Raw genomic sequence first — 20,396 nt, forward strand, 5'->3', positions numbered from 1 at the left:
AAGATACTCATGGTAACAAGATAACCATGGCAACAAATCACGAGATATAAGCACGGATACATCACAGGCGACAAACCTAACATGCTATGGATATCAAACAGTGACATACCAAAGGCAAACATGTTCATTGCATGTAGTTATAAAATACTATGCATATCCAAAGACATTATCATAAAAGATAAGTCAAGAGGTACCCGCCTTTAACTGTAGATCCAATCCAGTCAAATCCAACGTCAAGATGCTCGTCTCTCGTCAACGTCCTGTGTCCACTAACAATACATATATATTTTATTTAGCTAAATCCATATAATAGCTAAATAAAATCTTTAAGACTAAATTAGGGCAAAATCCTAATCAATCTACACATATACCTAATTTGTATCATTTAAACAAAGTAATAATTAACCTTTAAAAACTTACCCAAATCCAAGGTGATCACCAATAGATCACAATCAAAGATGTTGCTACCGGTTAGGGAAAGTTGCTGGATAACACCTCAATAATCACAATTCCAGCATCACAGTAATAGAGCCTCACTGCTAAAATCCTTCCCACTGATCAGATGAAGATAACATCTCAGGTGATCAAGAAATATACACCACAGAATAGAACAGAACTTCACCTCCTGTAATTCTTCTCCACTGTCCAGATCAAGGTTGGAATCAATCGAATCCAGTAAAGATAGCAATAGAGATCATAGATCAAACAACACAACCTAACTCACCTTGTTGTTACCTTACCGAAACACCCTTGCCCTAAAGAGGAGCCGAAGCTTGGAGCTAGGGCACGGCACGGTAAATCCAAGCCGACGATGAGGAGAAAGGGTCAAGACTAGAGCTAGGATTCCCCTTCTTGATCGGAGACCTCTATCATCGACGCACGCTCCTGGCTCCCGGCGATCTAGGGCACGAGTCCGCAAGGTAGAGGGCAAAGATCGGCTCGCAGTGTGCAACGGGGAGGTGCGGCAGTGGTGACTCGCTGCTGCTCTCTAGGGCACAAGATCACTCGACTGTGGAGAGGAAGAAACCGCCGGCGTCGACGCCGGTTAGGGCAAAGAAGGTGAAGCGCGCGTCGGCGTCGGGGAGAAGAAGGAAGGGGTGCGGCTTTGGCTCGGTTTCGGCGACAACAAAACGAAAAACAAAAACAAAGGAAATAAAAAGGAATAAGACATATAAATAAAATCTTTTCCTCGCTTAAATCGGGTAGCCTAAACAGGCTTTTCCGGGTCCCGCTTTTATCCTCGTGAACTCGTCCGTACGAGCTCCGAAAAATTCCCAAAAAATTTCTAAAAATTCCAGAAAATTTCCTTATTATTATTCGCCATTTTCCGGTATTTTACATTCTCCCCCACTAATAAAAATATGGTCCCCAAATTTCGTTATCTACCATCAGCAAATACTAACAACAGGTAACGAGTATAAATGCTGAACGGTAAATTAAATCACATACCTCAAGTGAAAAGATGGGGATATCGAGCTCGGATAGTATCCTCGAGCTCCCAGGTAGCCTCTTCGGCTGTATTATGCTGCCATCCGACTTAACCAGTCGGATAGTCTTGTTCCGCAACTGACACTCCTTTCGGTCAAAAATTCGTACCGGAACCTCCTCGTAGGTCACGTCAGACTGTACGGAAACTGAGATATCTGCCAGCACATGTGTCGGGTCAGGTATGTATCTCCTCAGCATAGATACGCGGGATATGTCGTGAACTCTTGTCAGGGACGGCTATAGTGCCAGCTGAAAAGCTACCGCTCCAATCCTCTCCAAGATCTGGAAAGATACAATGTATCACGGAGCTAACTTATCTCTGAAGTCAAATCTCTTCACCCCTTTTGTGGGTGAAACTCGCAGAAATACATGGTCGCCTGCAGAGAACTCTAAGAGTCTCTGACTCCGGTCTGCATAACTCTTTTGCCGGTCCTACGCCTCTGACATCCTCCGTCTGATAATACGGACCAACTCTGCCTCATGCTGAGCTCTATGAGGTCCCAACAACTGGGCCTTCCCACTCTCATCCAGAGGGTGGGTGTCCGACAAGGTCTACCATATAACGCCTCAAACGGTGCCATCTAGACAGGCGAATGAAAACTGTTATTGTAGGTGAACTCTACCAATGGCAAATGGTCCTCCCAACTGCCCCTAAAATCCAATACACAAAACCTCAGCAAGTCCTCTAGAGTCTGAATGGTCCGCTCTAACAGTCCATCCGTCTGCGGATGGAAAGTTGTACTGAAACAGAGTTGCGTGCCCAAAGGCCTACTGCAGACTCTGTCAAAAAAACGAGACGTGAATCGGGGTCTCCATCCGAAATAATAATCAACGGGACACTACGTGATCTGATGATCCCCCGGCAAAACAGATCTACCAATCGATCCAAGAAATCTGTCCTCCGATTAGCCAACGAGTGCGTGGATTTGGGTTAATCGATCAACGATTACCCAAATCGCATCATGACCTCGTCGTGTCCTCGGCAAACTCACCACAAGGTCCTTAGTAATATGTTCTCATTTCCACTCAGGAATAGAAATCTGCTGAAGTAAGCCGACAGATCTCTAATGCTCGGCTTTCACTTGCTGACAGACGAGACATCTAGCTACAAAATCCGCGATGTCTTCCTTCATGTCGTTCCACCAATAGAAACACCTCAAATCTTGGTACACACGGGTACCACATGGGTGGACAGCAAATCATGAGCGATGAGCCTCCGGAAGTAACTCTTATAAGACCGGATGAGACTGAGTGCGCATAATCTACCTCGGAAGTATATAATACCCGCTTCATCTCGGGAAAACTTAGCCTGCTGCCCGGAAGCTATCCAGCTGCCAATGGACCGTAAACACTGATCTCCAATCTAGGGCTCTCAGATCCTCGTCCTGACCGACGTCTGAGCAACCATGGTAACAAAAATACCCTGCTCTGTCCGTAGCCACAACTCGGTGGCAAGCCAAAGTCACTCTAGACTTCCGGCTAAGTGCGTTGACAACCACATTAGCTTTTCCTGGGTGATAGCTAATGGTACAATCAAAATCCTTTAGGAACACCATCCATCTTCCCTGTCGGAGATTAGATTCCTTTCTAAGTGAACAAATATTTGAGTCTTATGGTCCGTGAGAATCTCAAATGTAACACTGTATAGATAAGACTGTCAAACCTTCAAGGCACAAAATAATGACGGTCAGCCACAAGTCACATATTGGGTAGTTCTACTCATGCTCCTACAACTGTCGAGAAGCATAGGAGACTACTCTATCGTGCTGCATCAGAACAGTGCTCAAACCCTGAATAGGTGCGTCGGTGTAGAGGACATATCTGTCCTCTCCAGAAAGGTAAACCAAAATCGGAGCCGACACTAGTCTCCACTTCAGCTCCTAGGAGCTGGTCTTGTCATCCTCAGTCCAAGTGAACTTCACGCCTTTCTAGGTCAGGCGTGTAAGTAGCATAACTATACGAAAGAAACCCTCAACGAAAGGTCTGTAATATACTGTCAGTCCCAAGGACTGCGGATCTCCTGCACTGATTTCAGCTGCTCCCAACGGTAACAACCTCTATCTCCTGTGGAACCACGGTACACTCCCACTGGTGATCGTGTGTCCCAAACATCATCTCATAAGACAATCCAAATCAGCACTATTGATAATCACATATAGATATTCTCGTCGAATCATCTCTAGATCTATGCAAAGGTGGTGCACGTGACTCACCTCGGATCCGACATAGATCACCACATCGTCAACAAAGACAATGGAAACCAATCTAAACATCCTAGGAATACCCATATCATCGAGTCTATGATAACATCTAGGGCACCACAAGCACTAATGGTAAAACCAAGACACAAAATGTCCGTATCACAGACATTCCTAACCATGAGATCCTCAACAATAAATAGATCTAATCACCAACGATATATAATCATCAAAGAATAGAACCTCCAGTGTGAGAGCAATGCTCTATCACACGAAATATCATACATGTGGGAGCAACGCTCTACCACAAGAAATCCTCCATATGTGGGAGCAACGCTCCACCACAAATAATCCAGAATATATATCCACAATAAATATGGGAGCAATGCTCCGCTACAAACAATCCGTAATATGTGGGAGCAACGCTCCACCACAAACAATCCAGAATATGTGGGAGCTACGCTCTACCACAAACGATCCATAACATGTGGGAGCTACGCTCTACCACAACAATACATAAGTGCCCAAGCACCTAACTATCTAGCTAGAGACTGCACAAGATCTCTCTACCACAGATCAATGTGGGTAGCCTAGGGTATAACCACCCAATAAGCAAATCAAATCCATAGTCAACTCTATCATCCTCCTAGTGGGTCGGTCACCCACTAATGGGAGAATTAGTTGACAGGGTATAACGACCAATATCATAATGTAGACATTTAATATTCTACATTTAACATAGGTAGAATTATCATGATGCTACCAACCATACATCTGACACACGTGCACACACAACATAGGTATGATCAACATAATCCTCTAATTAGTCCACACCCAACATACTCACAATATAGGTGTAAATCACCGTGATATCTCCAACAATACATACCGAACCCGTGTGCATATATCATCGTAGGTAAAATCAACAATACCCCCAAACAACACTCACATGACAAATATACACATATGCCAAGAGTATAATCAATATATACTTCCAATAAGGCATACTAAAACCCAGGTGCATTTACAAATCGCACATAATCAACAAGATACCTCCAATATGTCAATCAGACACGTACAGCTAACTAAATAGCTATAATCCACAAGGAACCTACAATAACCATATCTAGATGGGAATACCCACACTATCCACAAATGAACTATCCATCATAGAACTCCTTCAACTCATAACAACCATATGTACACTTCATATATATGCATAATCAACATATTTAATCCAATCTATCACACAAATCATATGCCACCTTCTAAGTTATCCAATCAGGTACATACAGTCTAAAATTAAAGTATCCATAGAATATGATACATCGATCCTCCATAGACTGACCAAAATCGACAATGATATACGATCAACTCTGTCTTTTCCACATCAGTACAAAACATGTACTCAAATGTACTTTAGATACCAAACTAAGCACAAACTACCCAAAGATTCAGATCGGACCAATAAAGCTAAATCGGTCATCTATTAACTAATCAAGAATACCTTAATCCTCCATAAGCTACTAAGGTATATCAATCTACGACTACCCAAGTCGACAAGCGTAAGTCAGTTTTCTATTGACCGATCTAACCAGAGTACAATAATCATCTACCGACGAAAACTAACTAAAGTATATCGGTATTCTACTGACTAGTCAACATGAATATGAAGGTACTATCTCCTACACACTAATAACAACAGAGGCTGGTATGTGCCTCCATCTCCTAACCAATTAGTATTAACTAAAGCTAATACTACTAATGGTAAAATATGAAAAATCAACAGAGATTATATTCCTTAATCTCTATTAAGGTCGATCAAGATCAGTGACTATCCCATCACATATAATATGGCTACAACATCAGACAGATACCAGATACAAAGTGTCATAACTATCACAGTCAACAATGCATACACTAACTAAATAATAGGATAACAGTATACCAACATACCTTCCATAGCTTGGAGATGTCCTGCTGCTGCCAGGTCCCGAAAAGTCACATCGAGAAAACCAAAACACAAAATCCGAAACACCGGAAAAAATAAGACACGTAAGTCGATCTCTGATACCAAATAAATTGATATCAGATAAATCTCGAAAGTCCAGAACACATAGCAAGTATCGTATACCTGCTCTGATACCACTAAATTGTCACGCCCAGAGGAGTCTCTGTCCAAAGAAATTTCGGCAACATCTCCCCTGTACGGCGGACAATCTGAAACTTTTCTACAAGCACTATATACCTCAGCCACATGCGGCTGGAATAATAACAATAAAAGAAAACAAACACCACGCAGTTAATATCAAATTCAGCCTCTGGCTGACACAACCACGCAGTTAAATATAAAGCAGCCCACTAGGCTGTACCAAAACCAAAACACAAAACTGCTAGCCGGCTAGGCTTACACAACCAATAACAAATACAAAACACCACATAACAACATCAACTCTCCAAAAATAAAACCAGAATACAGAGCTAAACAAACTGAAACATAAAACAAGCAAAACATACGTGAAACCGATAAGTCTTCTGATGAGACGTGGGGACCAGCAGACAGGATGCTCCAAGCGACACCATAAATAACCTGGTACCTGAAAAATATAGAGTCCACGGGGGTGAGTTCAACAACTCAGCGAATACCAATAGACATGCCTAGTAAGATATATCTAACAGCCATAAACATGGAATACAGCTTCCTAATCATATATCTAGGAAAGATGCAAAACTGAAAGGTAACTAAGGAAGCTGTACTCACCAAGAACTCCTATCCAAACAAAAGGGTCGTCAAACCGAAAGTGCCCTAAATCCTGTATGCATGTCAAACATATGCATCCAACCAAATGCAGCAAATAAATGCAGCAAACACAATCACAAGAAATAAATGCATCAATGCATATGATGTCAATGATGCGTCCTGGTCACCCCTGACGCCAGTCAGTCATCTCACACACAAATGGCGAGACCGAGTGGGTAGGGCTGTGACAACCGTGCACTCTGTCGTCACTACTCCTGATGAGTGACCGAGTGGACGGGATGCTGTCGGAGTACTCCTGTCCTGTGACCCCAAATCATAAATGGGGGAGCTCAATGCTCTCAACTCCCGGTACACGATGACGGGGAGGAATCCCTGCCGGCTAACACGTTGTGTCACACTACCCATGAGCGGACCAACGTAGCCAAACAAAGTCCCTGCTGCAACACACACTGCCTGAATCGACCACTAACCCATGAGTGGTGGTGTGTGCAGATCCATGTAACTGGCGATGTGCTCAACAACAATGGAGTCGACTATCGCACAGCATGCAATCATGATGCATGACACTAAACATGGCAAAAACTGATCAACATAACCATATCCATACATACAAAATGGGTACTGTAAAAGCGATGGTCACATACCAAGATCTAGAGTACACAGGTCAGATAGAATATCAATAACCCTATGTCCTGAACATGATAAGTATGGAATATCCTGATCAGCATAGAAAAATCCATATATACATAATATGGGTACCACAGTATCAGTAAGTCAAATCCACGGATCTAGGGTATACAAGTCCTCTAAGGTATAACAACCTAGACCCAAATCATATCCCTCTTCCATAGCATATGTACCAACAATATACACAGATCAAAGAATCAGGGTCTAAACACCCGAATCATATATGATATACAAATAGAGGTACACAAATCTGATATGGCACAAAACCTAAGTATCAGATAATCTAGATACACAGGCCAGAAACAACAATCCAAATCCTAGTCCTAACCTCAGTAAGCATGGTATGTCACTCTAGAAACTAAGATACTCATGGTAACAAGATAACCATGGCAACAAATCACGAGATATAAGCACGGATACATCACAGGCGACAAACCTAACATGCTATGGATATCAAACAGTGACATACCAAAGGCAAACATGTTCATTGCATGTAGTTATAAAATACTATGCATATCCAAAGACATTATCATAAAAGATAAGTCAAGAGGTACCCGCCTTTAACTGTAGATCCAATCCAGTCAAATCCAACGTCAAGATGCTCGTCTCTCGTCAACGTCCTGTGTCCACTAACAATACATATATATTTTATTTAGCTAAATCCATATAATAGCTAAATAAAATCTTTAAGACTAAATTAGGGCAAAATCCTAATCAATCTACACATATACCTAATTTGTATCATTTAAACAAAGTAATAATTAACCTTTAAAAACTTACCCAAATCCAAGGTGATCACCAATAGATCACAATCAAAGATGTTGCTACCGGTTAGGGAAAGTTGCTGGATAACACCTCAATAATCACAATTCCAGCATCACAGTAATAGAGCCTCACTGCTAAAATCCTTCCCACTGATCAGATGAAGATAACATCTCAGGTGATCAAGAAATATACACCACAGAATAGAACAGAACTTCACCTCCTGAAATTCTTCTCCACTGTCCAGATCAAGGTTGGAATCAATCGAATCCAGTAAAGATAGCAATAGAGATCATAGATCAAACAACACAACCTAACTCACCTTGTTGTTACCTTACCGAAACACCCTTGCCCTAAAGAGGAGCCGAAGCTTGGAGCTAGGGCATGGCACGGTAAATCCAAGCCGACGATGAGGAGAAAGGGTCAAGACTAGAGCTAGGATTCCCCTTCTTGATCGGAGACCTCTATCATCGACGCACGCTCCTGGCTCCCGGCGATCTAGGGCACGAGTCCGCAAGGTAGAGGGCAAAGATCGGCTCGCAGTGTGCAACGGGGAGGTGCGGCGGTGGTGACTTGCTGCTGCTCTCTAGGGCACAAGATCACTCGGTTGTGGAGAGGAAGAAACCGCCGGCGTCGGCGCCGGTTAGGGCAAAGAAGGTGAAGCGCGCGTCGGCGTCGGGGAGAAGAAGGAAGGGGTGCGGCTTTGGCTCGGTTTCGGCGACAACAAAACGAAAAACAAAAACAAAGGAAATAAAAAGGAATAAGGCATATAAATAAAATCTTTTCCTCGCTTAAATCGGGTAGCCTAAACAGGCTTTTCCGGGTCCCGCTTTTATCCTCGTGAACTCGTCCGTACGAGCTCCGAAAAATTCCCGAAAAATTTCTAAAAATTCCAGAAAATTTCCTTATTATTATTCGCCATTTTCCGGTATTTTACACTACATTCAACATAGGTAGAATCATCATGATGCTACCAATCATAGACCTGACACACGTGCACACACAACATAGGTATGATCAACATAATTCTTCAATTATTATACATCAAACACACACACAACTCAGGTATATTCAGTATGATACCTCCAACAATACATACCGAACACGTGTGCAAAAATCAACGTAGGTATAATCGGCAATACATCTTTAAAAATCAACGTGTGAAATAATGTGCAAAAATCAACGTAGGACTTTAGGTCAAGGTTCAATTGAACCATTTAGCTAGTTTTGGGTGTTGTATCAATCTTGGGATTGGTCATAGATACATTTTTGAATATATTTTTCCCAAGTAGACATGGTTAAAACATACCTCTCCACAAAATTTAGAGATTTTTGGACGTCTGTGGAATTTTCTATGCATTTCTGAAATTGAGTCAGAAATGTAGGATAGGCTGTAAACAATGTGCCAGTCAACTAGTACAGTTACCAGTCGAATGGTAACAGTGAATATCGAACATAGAATGGTTCTGTGTGTTGTTTCGATAAGGGCAGTCGACTGATACCAGCCTGAAATTATTTTCAGCATTGGATTCTGACCGAGTCAGCTCGAATAGGTATATGAGATCCAAGGGGGATAAATACACGAGTTTAGGGTCAGTTGAATGATAAGTTTTCAACAATTGGGATATTGTTGGAGAGCTTTTTGGATGTTAGGCAAAGGAGGAGAAGTAAGGTTTAGTTAGGAAAACCTTAGTGTCTTTGCGTAGGGGAGCCTTGTAGGTTCTTAAAAAGCCCTGTGGTAACAATCCTTGCTCAATGGGGAGCATAGGTGTAGGGGGAGCCTTGTTGTAGCTTCTTAAAAAGCCTTGTGATAAAATCCTAGTTCAATGGGGAGCCTTGGGATAGGTTCCAATGCATGGTGAGTCCATTCGGCGGTGTAAGTCCAAATGTGTAGCCTTGGCAACGTATGTCCATTCGGCGGTGTAAGTCCAAGTGTGTAGCCTTGGCAACGTAAGTCCATTTGGTGGTGTAAGTCCAAGTGTGTAGCCTTGGTAACATAAGTCTATTCGGCGGTGTAAGTCCAAGTGTGTAGCCTTGGCATCGTAAGTCCATTGTTTTAGCATGTTTATTTGCTATTTGTTTTCCCTAACTTAAACGTATTACCAAACATCAAAAAGGGGAAGATTGTTGGAGCAATCCCAATGGTCTGTGCAACCATGTGTTTTGACATTTGGGCAAAGGGTTTAAGTTAGTTTCACCCTTATATTTGATATGTGTATTTGAGTTGTGCAGGTTTGCAGGATACACATATGACTTAGGTTGATGGCTTCAGGTCTGGAGAAGGATGGAGCATCCGAGGGACCGTGGACAAGGCAGTGAGGACAAGGGCCAAGGGAAGTGACTTCGAGGCATACGCGAAGGATGGCATTGGGGATGAGCCGCGGGCTTGAATGCATCCGAGGGACGAGAGCCAAAGGAAGTATGCTTGAAGGCAAGAGGTCAAGGCTGCAAAGAAACGTTAAATGAGTCATAAGGGAGGCTCAAGTACCAGTCGACTGGTGGTTTCATTAGTCGACTAGTGTAGTTGATTGGGCAGTCGACTGGGAGTGAACAGAATGCTTCTGTTCTCTCAGCTAATATGGAGCAGTCGACTGGTATCAAGCCGTTGGGATGAATCGATCAAATTTACACAAGCGGGCAGTCGACTGATAGTTTTGGCAGTCGACTGGTTGGCGGGGTTTTTCAACCCATGGCCAATATAACCAAGCCTTTGGAGCTTGGTTGAGATTGACGAAATTAGTGGTGGTAAACCCTAATTAGTAGTCTACTAGTTCTTAGGTGCTTGTGAGTGTTGTGGTGAGGTTTCTCCACCCACAAGGAGCGACTTGAGATAGCTGGAGTTTGTCGGGGGCTAATCCATCGACGGATAGGGATCGTACACCTTACGGACAACTGTGGAGTAGGAGCCTCTATCTGGTAATATGGATGATCAAAGAAAAATAATAGGTAGTGAGTACAAAATACTTAGTGGGTATAAGAAAATAATGCAAGAATAATATACTATCAAAAGATCAAAGTGTAAGAACTCCAAAGTAGATTTGATGTGATCAATAAAGTTACGTCAGGTCTTGTTGGTATTTAACCCGAGTATCTAAGTGTACGGGAACATAGGAGCACAGGAAGTCGAACGAAAGATACAACTAGCGAGAAGGACGACATGGAAGAGAATCGATGGGCTCGGTGTGTCTTAGAGGCGAGGTGCTGCGAAAGAGTTTGTGGACAGATGAGAAGGAGGCGCACGACATTTCTGAGAGACGAGAAACCAAAGTGGAAGATTGTTCGAGAAGGAGGAAGTTGGGTAGGGGTGAGCCATATTCCAGATGGTCGAGATCACCCAAGCGAGTGGAGCCAGAGCGGAAGACTTAGATCAAGGCTAGCAGAAACGGAGCAAAAGACCGAGATCAAAAAATCAACAAGAGCTAATTTTTCGGTCTGGGGCGCCCCGAGCAGGTTTGGGATGCCTAGACCTATTCGGGGCGCCCAGAGCAGAAAATTATCCGAAACACAACGTGGTGTGTTTCGTTGCGACGCGGATAAAAGTTCAAGCACTTTTTATAAAAGTTCGTTGTGACCAACAGTCTTAAGCTCTCATATCATATTACCCATTTTCCACAGATGTTGGGTCATGGTAACATTCGAGCACTTTTTATATCTATCAAACTTAACTGTTAGCTGACAAAAATTACTAAGACTTACTCTACTGTACTTCTCTCTAATGGCCACCCGGATAACATAAGCTGATGGTAATGGCTCATACTCGAATACTAGGCATCCACCATTGAACTAATTAATATTCCCTTAGTAGTGGAGTCCTTCCTTTTCCATGCCTTATAGGTATCAAGGTCACATCTGTGCTGTGTTGTAAAACCATCAACCGATTCTTTCATGAAATGATTTACAACCTTTAGAATTTCTTGTTCCTTAAGAACGTATTTTATATTGAGGTGCCAGATTTTGTAGTTATTCCCATATAATCTCTCCCTTATTGAGTTCAGCAATAATATTCTTAGTTGTCATAATCTACAATAAATACATACATTATTTATTATTTCTGTATAAGTCATATACATATAATTAATTATTGACTTAGTGTAAATTAAAATTGATTTACAAAACCAAGTGATAACTATGTTTTTACTCATCATTTATACCAATCCAATTAACATTGATAAATTATATTACATACATCTCATCTAATGAACTAATCATTAAATGAACTAATTATTTTCATATGAATTAATCATATATTTATAAACTAATCATTAAATGAACTAATTATTTTCATATGAACTAATCATATATTTATAAACTAATCATAAAATATTAATTAATCATAAATAAAATGAACTAATTTTTTTCACATGATTAAATCATTGAATATGAACTAATCATATAATATGAACTAATCATAAGAAAGTTAGTTAACACATAACTATTTTATTTTTCATAGAATATAGCACTGTTTGTGCAAAATAATATTTTCCACAACATTATTTTCTGAAAAACAAAATAAGTTCATATAGAAAACTAATAACATAGATAATCTAGCACAACTCCCACTAGAAAATATGCTAATGCAGTGGCCAATTCTATCTCGTTCATGCCAGACTCAACCATGGCAAGATCAGACTCAAAATCATCATTTAGATTCATATTTAGATCCATTTCTAGATCTTCTACATACTCTTCCAGATCTTCTTCTAATTCTTCATGATTTTCCTCCTCAGATTCTTCGAGGTCTATTTCTGGTTCCTCCTCAAATTCTTCACGCTTGATCTCTAGATCCTCTGTGAGATCCATTTCTGGATCCTCCTCAAATTCTTCGAGGTCCATTTCTTCAGGATCTAGATCCTCTTTTGATTCAATAGGATTCCATGCCAAATGAAGTAGATCCCTGCACATTTCTAAATATGAGATGCGCCTTTTAGAGCAATCTAGTAACTAGTATGCTATATCAAGAAGATATTCCGAAAGTGACTCGAGCAGAGCCCATCCTCTGTGTTGGTCGAGGACTAGATACCCTTCTGCTCAAGTTTCCAAAATATCCGATCGATCAGACTCCGTGATACGGGTCATATTCTAGCCCCTTGATCTCCTCCCAAAGCTCATTTTGTTGTCCACAGCGACTAGTCATTGTGTATCTTGTTCATGGTATCTCGAATTAAAAATAATGATGTCAGTATAAAACCGACAACCCAGTAACAAAATCGATCAAATTCAATTCTCACATATGCATAGAACAAATGTATACAGAATATATAAGAAAAATAAATTTTATTTATTTAGAGGGTTTCTAGTTGACTTACACATTGGATCTGTTGACCAGCTCCTGTGTTCGGTCTTTTTTTCAATCAGAACTAATCTAATTAGAAAAGGATGTTTTATCTATGTTTGTTCTGATCTATATTTACTTATTTCATCAAATCTCGACTCATTAGGTAATTTGACTCATATGATCAAACCTGACATATTAGAACAAATTCGGTCTGATTTGATCAACCCAACTCATGTAATCAAATCAGCCTAATTAATTCAATAACAAGTTGATCCGGATAAGCCAACCAATGGTCTGAACCATACCTTGATATTATTAAATCAAACTGGTCTAGTTAAACCAACCAATCGTTTAAACCATACCTATATTTGATTGGACCAAGTTAGTCCGATTCAATTTTCAATTAACTGAACCTTAATTAATCAATCTCAATTAATTAGATAGTGAACCAATAGATTTATCAATGTCAATGGTTTATTTAAACAAATAAACAAGTTGGAAACTGTTTATGCATGGTTTATTGTTCAGGATTCTAATTTCATTTTATTTGAAACGATTTAATCGATTAAAAATTTAATTGATTGATTTAATCAATTAAATTTCAATCGATTGATTTAATCAATTAAAAATTTAATTTTTTCAATTGATTAATTTAATTGATTAAAATCATGATAAAACTATAGTAGCATTGTCTTCTCCATCATGACGAATGAGTTGGCATGTGAACACCGGCCTTTCAATCCAATAGTGAGCGCTCACCGGCCACAAACACTGGTCGCCAGCCTCTCATCGACGCTTGCGTCAGTTCTGGTGACTGAGAGAAAACGAGTCAGCTATTTTTTTAAAAAAATATCTTTGACTTGAATCGATTACACAGATTTATTATGTTTCGTTAATTTAGTCAATTACATAGATTTTTGAATCGATTAAGATCTATTTTAATCAATTAGTTTAATTAATTAAACTTCTTCTTCTCTTTTCTGTCGCAACTACGACGCTCACTTCTTCTGCTGCGAGGAATACGGTTGTCGCGATTGTCGATCGTCAATCATCTTCTTCTATCTGAATGCTCTTCACAATTGATTCGCGCGTACACGTCTTCTTCTCCGGTCACGTCTTCCTTTGAACTCTTGGATACAGTAACGATAGTGGAATACATGGTCTATGTTAACGTACGCAGCAATAACGTAATAGTAAATCTTGTTTATGTTACTTCACACAGTAGTAACACTAACACTTCTAATTACTCAATTTTTGTACAAGTAGTTTCTGAATCTTTTAAGGTAGAATCCGCTTCTTAGGCTCCGTCAAGTCATTTGCACTAGTAGGTCCTTCTTCACCGAAGATTTCTCAAAATATATTTCTCATTGCATGCTTTAGTGTCGTGTAATTGACTCTTCCTAGTGAATCTCAAATGCTCTATTTATAGGGTTCGGATCTTCTGGTCCCGAAATCCCTGGTCCCTCCCTGGACCACATCTACCATATAAAAGCCTCCCCCACGTGCAAATCATGTGACCGCGCCAACTCAAAAAATAAAAACCCTAGCCTCGTTTGTTTCCTTCTCCAGCACTGCTTCCGCAGCCGTCTCCCTCATCGCCTGCGCCACCTCCGCAAAAAGGCCCGGCACTCTCGACGACCAGTGCCGCCCCCCTCCAGCGCCGCCTCCGTACAAAAGCCCTAGTCTCTCGACATCCAGCGCCGCCTCCCTCCTGCTGATTCCCTCGTCGCCTGCGGCCTACCTCCAGCATCGTCGACCTCCAGCGCCTCCCTTGTCCCCTTGCAGCCTCCCTCCAGCATCGCCGATCCAGCGGCCTCCATCTAGCGTCAGGGACCTCCAGCAACCTCCCGTCCTCCACCTCCAGCGATCTTCTGGCGACCTCGAATTCCCTCGCTCCCGCGACCTAGAAGGATTCCAGCTGCCTCCATCCTTCTCAGAAAGGTAATCGTTTACATATTTTTTTGGTTGAACTATATAGAAAATGTGCCTTGAGCTCTGGTCTCTGAAGATCATTACGGTGTAACTTAGAAAGAAGAGAATATGTAGTGCAAAAGCCAATTTCCAATTAGTATAGACTGTATTATAACGTAGAAAAGTGTCGATGCTAATATATTTCTATCTTTTGGTTGTGATGTTACAAATTCATTCTCAAGTAGTTTTCTTTTAAATCTTAATCCTCATGATCATTTCATCCAAGAATTCATTGCAGAACTTGAGGGTCAAGATCTTTATCACTTTTTTTTCGCTTTAGAGTTTAGGGTTTTTTGCATCATGGTCTTCTGCCACCATCTATAGCTCAATTTAATGCAATTCTATCCCCACTTTTCCTTTTCCATTTCCAGAATGTGTTTGGTCTACTTTTGGATTCTATACAGTTTGTCTAATTCTGAATAGTTATTTGTTTTAATTGTATATTAGGTCTTCACAACCAGATTTGGGAAGATTGGTGTCGGTAAGTAAATTGCTAATTGCGCCTTAACACCGTTTACACTGTGAGGCTGTTAAGGAGCCAAGATTGTAGTTTTAGATAAATATGAAGAATTTTTGGTTTGAGGAACTTGGTGGACTTTCATTGTAGCAATTTGTTGGGATCAGTGGTTCCCTGAAGCTGCTAGAGCTATGGTCCTTCAAGGGGCAGAGATATTACTCTATCCTACTGCCATTGGATCCGAACCTCAAGATCAAGAGCTTGATTCTCGCGAACACTGGAAGCGCGTAATGCAAGGGCATGCTGGTGCTAATTTGGTAGACAGTTTTGCAGAACCAGACCATCTCACAATCTAAATTCTATATCACACAAACCTTCTCCCGCTTTCTATCATTATAGTCAGGTTATGTTTGACGATTCAGGTTCCAGTTGTAGCTTCTAAATCATATTGGGAAAGAGACCATCAGAACCGAGCATGGTGACAGCACAATCACGTTCTATGGAAATTCATTCATTGCAGGTATACAAAGCCTATCAGAGACCCATGTTTGATCTTGTGGCCTTTTCTTTCTTGTGGCATTATATTTATCATGCGCATATAAATGTTCAGGACCTACTGGAAAAATAGTGGCACTTGCTTAATGACAAGGATGAGGAAGTTCTGGTTGCAGAGTTTGACCTAGATTATATTAAAACTCAAAGACACGGTTGGGGAGTTTTTAGAGATCGACATCTAGATTTGTATAAGGTGTTGTTAACTCTTGATGGCACCGAATGATCTGGTTTTTAGTTGATTTAATGAATTTCTTTTAAGTTTTTAGAGTTCAAGCAGAATGCCTCGCGTGGAGGTTCACGTATCACTTTGCTTTAAGCTCGCAGGATATGCTAATAGATTTTTGAAGAATGGGTTCATTCATCGTTGATGTTTGTCCATTCTCCACCAGACATTTTATTGTAGCTATGTTCCATAGTAGATTCAAAATTTCAAATAGAAAAGAAACAATTATCAGGCTAAAGTAAATAGTCAAGTTAATTGGATGTTTGCATTTAATCTTAATCAGTAAAATGACTTGTTTTAATTGCTTGCATGGAAACCTTAAGAGTTATTTAGAAATTTAAAACCAAAGCAATCATTTTCTTATTTCTACCTTCCTTTACGGTGGCCGATTCAATAAATCCAGGAAGCACATAGACAATATTTTTGCATAAAAATCGAACCGACGCAATGTTTTGTACAATCTAATAAGATGGATTGTTGAAAACACGAAATATATGCTGTGGGTAATATTTATGTGAATCTAAAAATGCTAGATTGTCTCATTAATCCTCCAAAATAAAACTCCTAGTCCACCATTTTAACTTAGTCAAATATGTTTCAAAACATAATGCCAACAAATAGTAAGCCAAACGAGCACCAACTTAGTTAACCGTTCGACAAGATTACAACAGCAGAAGTGCAGTAAGTTTTTAATCAACGCGAAAGTGTAGAATTTTTTGATATGGCAATTCAGCCTGGAAAAGAAATTTGAATCGCAGAATTTACTTGATCTTCTTCTTAGGCCTCAGCTGCAGAGATCAACGAATGAAATTCACCAGAAGACAATGCATCGACATAGAAAGCTATAAAAGACGATAATTGTGATCATTTGGGAGGCAAATATACCTGATTGCAGTGGCCACATTTTTTCTTCCGGCAGTTTACAGCCCTCGGATGCAACCGTGCATAGCACCTAGAAAAGATAAATACATGGTTATGAACAATACAGCGAAGATAATCATCACTATGTCTATGATGGAAGCTAAATCATGCATCCAATTGCTAAACATCTCAACAGCCAAAAAGGCATCTCCTTGGAGTCGCATGCAAATTTGTGATTAGTAAACTAAGAAATTAATGATAAACCAGCAAATCCTGAAGAAGCAATTCAATATTGTAACACTTGCAACAAAGGTACATGAGGCATTAACTCAAAGGTCAATCAAGGTAAAGCACCGAAATAGCAAAACATTTGAGAACGAGAAGAAGCCATGGATTCAACATGCAAACAGATAAACTTATACAACTTTTTTTAAAGCGCATGCATTTGAGATCCTTGTGTAGTAAGTTTTGAAGGGGGGAAGAAGTCGATAGACTTAAAAAGTAATACACACGATGATGGGATGAAAAGGCCAAAGAAAATAATACCACTTACCTATAAATTCAGGTAATCAGTATCCATAAAATTATAGCCAATTGGCAGGTCAGAATCCTATTATGCCTGAAAAGTTAAGCTAATTCCTTAGCACATCTAATTGATTCATCACTCTTGCCAGGCAGCTCAGTGTTTTCTAATATTTACGAATTGAGAACGTTGATTTTTCTTTTTCAATTAAAACTTAAAAATAAAGTGAATAAAAAACAAGGTTTTAGCCTTGCCTTAAATTTAAATCCACAATTTTTCAGGTTGTAGATTCATCTAAGATTTAGAGTTCAAAGCACTTCTGAAAGATTCACAAAAAATAGGATTAGACTAGGAATGCTGGACATTTACACACACAAAAAGTGTTATGCAACATTAATCACTAGGATCCTTTTGGCTGATATGGATCTAAACTGCCAATGTCGGTCCAGGGCCAGATGAAAAGATTGAAGGTTGTGTAAAGCCTGGATGAGTATCATAAAAATTTGTCCAAACTTATGAACAGCCAATCACAAAAAGTTAAAACAGGATGATGATGATGATTCACTAATATAGGTTTACAAGTAGATATAACAAAAATAACTTATCAACCAATCTTCCAAGAGATCATTGCAATTGCAGAACAGACATATCTTACACAAAGATGAGGTTGTTACATATCTAATTCAGAAACTAGCATAAACTTTATAGACTTCAAAGTAATTCACATAATATTTAGACGAAGGTACTTGAGAATGAATTTGTAACATCACAACCAAAAGACAGAAACATATTAGCATCGACACTTTTCTACGCTATAATACAGTCTATACTAATTGGAAACTGGCTTTTGTACTACATATTCTCTTCTTTCTAAGTTACACCGTAATGATCTTCAGAGACCAGAGCTCAAAAGGCACATTTTCTATATAGTTCAACCAAAAAAATATGTAAACGATTACCTTTCTGGGAAGGATGGAGGCAGCTGTAATCCTTCTAGGTCGCGGGAGCGAGGGAATTCGAGGTCGTCAGAAGATCGCTGGAGGTGGAGGATGGGAGGTTGTTGGAGGTCCCCGACGCTAGATGGAGGCCGCTGGATCGGCGATGTTGGAGGGAGGCGGCAAGGGGACAAGGGAGGCGCTGGATGTCGGCGATGCTGGAGGTAGGCCGCAGGCAACGAGGGAATCAGCGGGAGGGAGGCGGCGCTGGATGTCGAGAGACTAGGGCTTTTGTGCGGAGGCGGCGCTGGAGGAGGGCGGCACTGGTCGTCGAGAGGGTCGGGCCTTTTGCGGAGGTGGCGCAAGCGATGAGGGAGACGGCTGCGGAAGCAGTGCTGGAGAAGGAAACAAACGAGGCTAGGGTTTTTGTTTTTTGAGTTGGCGCGGTCACGCGATTTGCACGTGGGGGAGGCTTTTATATGATAGATGTGGTCCAGGGAGGGATCAGAGATTTCGGGACCAGAAGATACGAACCCCTATTTATATAGGAAGCCGTGTCCCAATTATCAAGGATCTACACATCTTCTAAATATTCAAGATTTTGATTAACAATCCGAACATATAATCTTACAGAAAGTCTGCTTGGCCTATTAGATCCAACAATCTCTGTTTCATCAGTAGTTTGTCGTGATTGCAAAGATGATGTCCAATCTTCGCAGATAGGACCATCCATGTCACCTTTTACTCATGACTGCCAAAGATGAAATTGATCTTCTTGTGGCATATTCATGATATACTTTTATTGTGTCTTTTCGGATGGGTCTAGTAGTTAGTGTATGAGATGTTATCATAATGAGGTATGGAGTTCGAATCTCGGTAAAGCCGAGGTAAATACCTCTCTTATATGCTAGTCATTATTCCAAAGACTAATAATTACCTATGATTTACCTCCTTATGTTGACCTTGGGACGGATTGATGAAGACATTGATAACGAACATATTCATCATTTTACCACAATATACTTTTATTGTTTCCGATGACATAGTCAGCATCTTTTAGTGAATTAATATAGCTCCATTTCACAATTTCTTCACCATCACAACGTGTCAAAATTTCTACTGGATATCCTCTAAAATGGACCGTTAGATTCGTCTTGCCACTTCATGATGTTTCAGACCAAGGGAAATGAGAAGCATATCATCTTGTTTTAGAATCCTCTGCAATGTTAACCCATTCTTTGCCTGAGCAATTTCAAATGGGTAGGTTCCACTTCTAAGAATTTAGAATCAATTCCATCTGGCGTCTAAAATTTTGCTGTGGGAATTTGATGTCATTATTTTCTGATTTAATCAATTTCACTCATCATCATCGTAACCTGATTCATTAGTCACCTCGATTTCGCCTCACACGTCTTCTTCAATCAACAAACCAACAAATTATTTTCATGTGGTGACCACCGGATATAACGCAAATCTTGAGGGTGAATTGATCAACGATTTTGATCGCCCCTAATCATTGATTTACAGCTCTATGACTTTTCCCCAACTAAGGCACATTGGAAACTTACATCCTACCTCAATATACAGTGTCGCTGAGAGATAGATAGAAATTGAGGGTATTCAAAAAGAAGAAAGTGACTTTTATTTCTTTTTTTTCATCTTCTCTTAATCAGTGATCTTGACTTTGCTTTGTCTAGCTC

General features: G+C 40.4%; 3 long non-coding RNA genes and 2 pseudogenes across 3 annotated transcripts; 1 reads left to right on the forward strand and 4 right to left on the reverse strand.

Annotated features, from left to right (window-relative positions):
• Positions 1 to 202: 202 nt before the first annotated feature.
• On the reverse strand, positions 203 to 953 carry LOC122032954. The gene is made up of 3 exons (XR_006126259.1): positions 725 to 953; positions 421 to 641; positions 203 to 269 (listed from the first exon to the last, which is right to left on the reverse strand). It is a non-coding gene; the product is annotated as an uncharacterized LOC122032954 (long non-coding RNA).
• Positions 954 to 7,696: 6,743 nt separating this feature from the next.
• On the reverse strand, positions 7,697 to 8,266 carry LOC122030984. Its single transcript, XR_006125692.1, has 3 exons — positions 8,219 to 8,266; positions 7,915 to 8,135; positions 7,697 to 7,763 (listed from the first exon to the last, which is right to left on the reverse strand). It is a non-coding gene; the product is annotated as an uncharacterized LOC122030984 (long non-coding RNA).
• A 5,607-nt stretch (positions 8,267 to 13,873) lies between these two features.
• On the forward strand, positions 13,874 to 16,377 carry LOC122031214 (annotated as a pseudogene).
• Positions 16,378 to 16,857: 480 nt separating this feature from the next.
• LOC122031986 lies at positions 16,858 to 19,141 on the reverse strand. Its single transcript, XR_006125910.1, has 3 exons — positions 18,721 to 19,141; positions 17,263 to 17,329; positions 16,858 to 17,165 (listed from the first exon to the last, which is right to left on the reverse strand). It is a non-coding gene; the product is annotated as an uncharacterized LOC122031986 (long non-coding RNA).
• LOC122033220 lies at positions 17,831 to 17,914 on the reverse strand (annotated as a pseudogene).
• Positions 19,142 to 20,396: the final 1,255 nt, after the last annotated feature.

This window comes from Zingiber officinale, chromosome 11A (assembly GCF_018446385.1).
Source record: "Zingiber officinale cultivar Zhangliang chromosome 11A, Zo_v1.1, whole genome shotgun sequence".
NCBI lineage: Eukaryota > Viridiplantae > Streptophyta > Magnoliopsida > Zingiberales > Zingiberaceae > Zingiber > Zingiber officinale.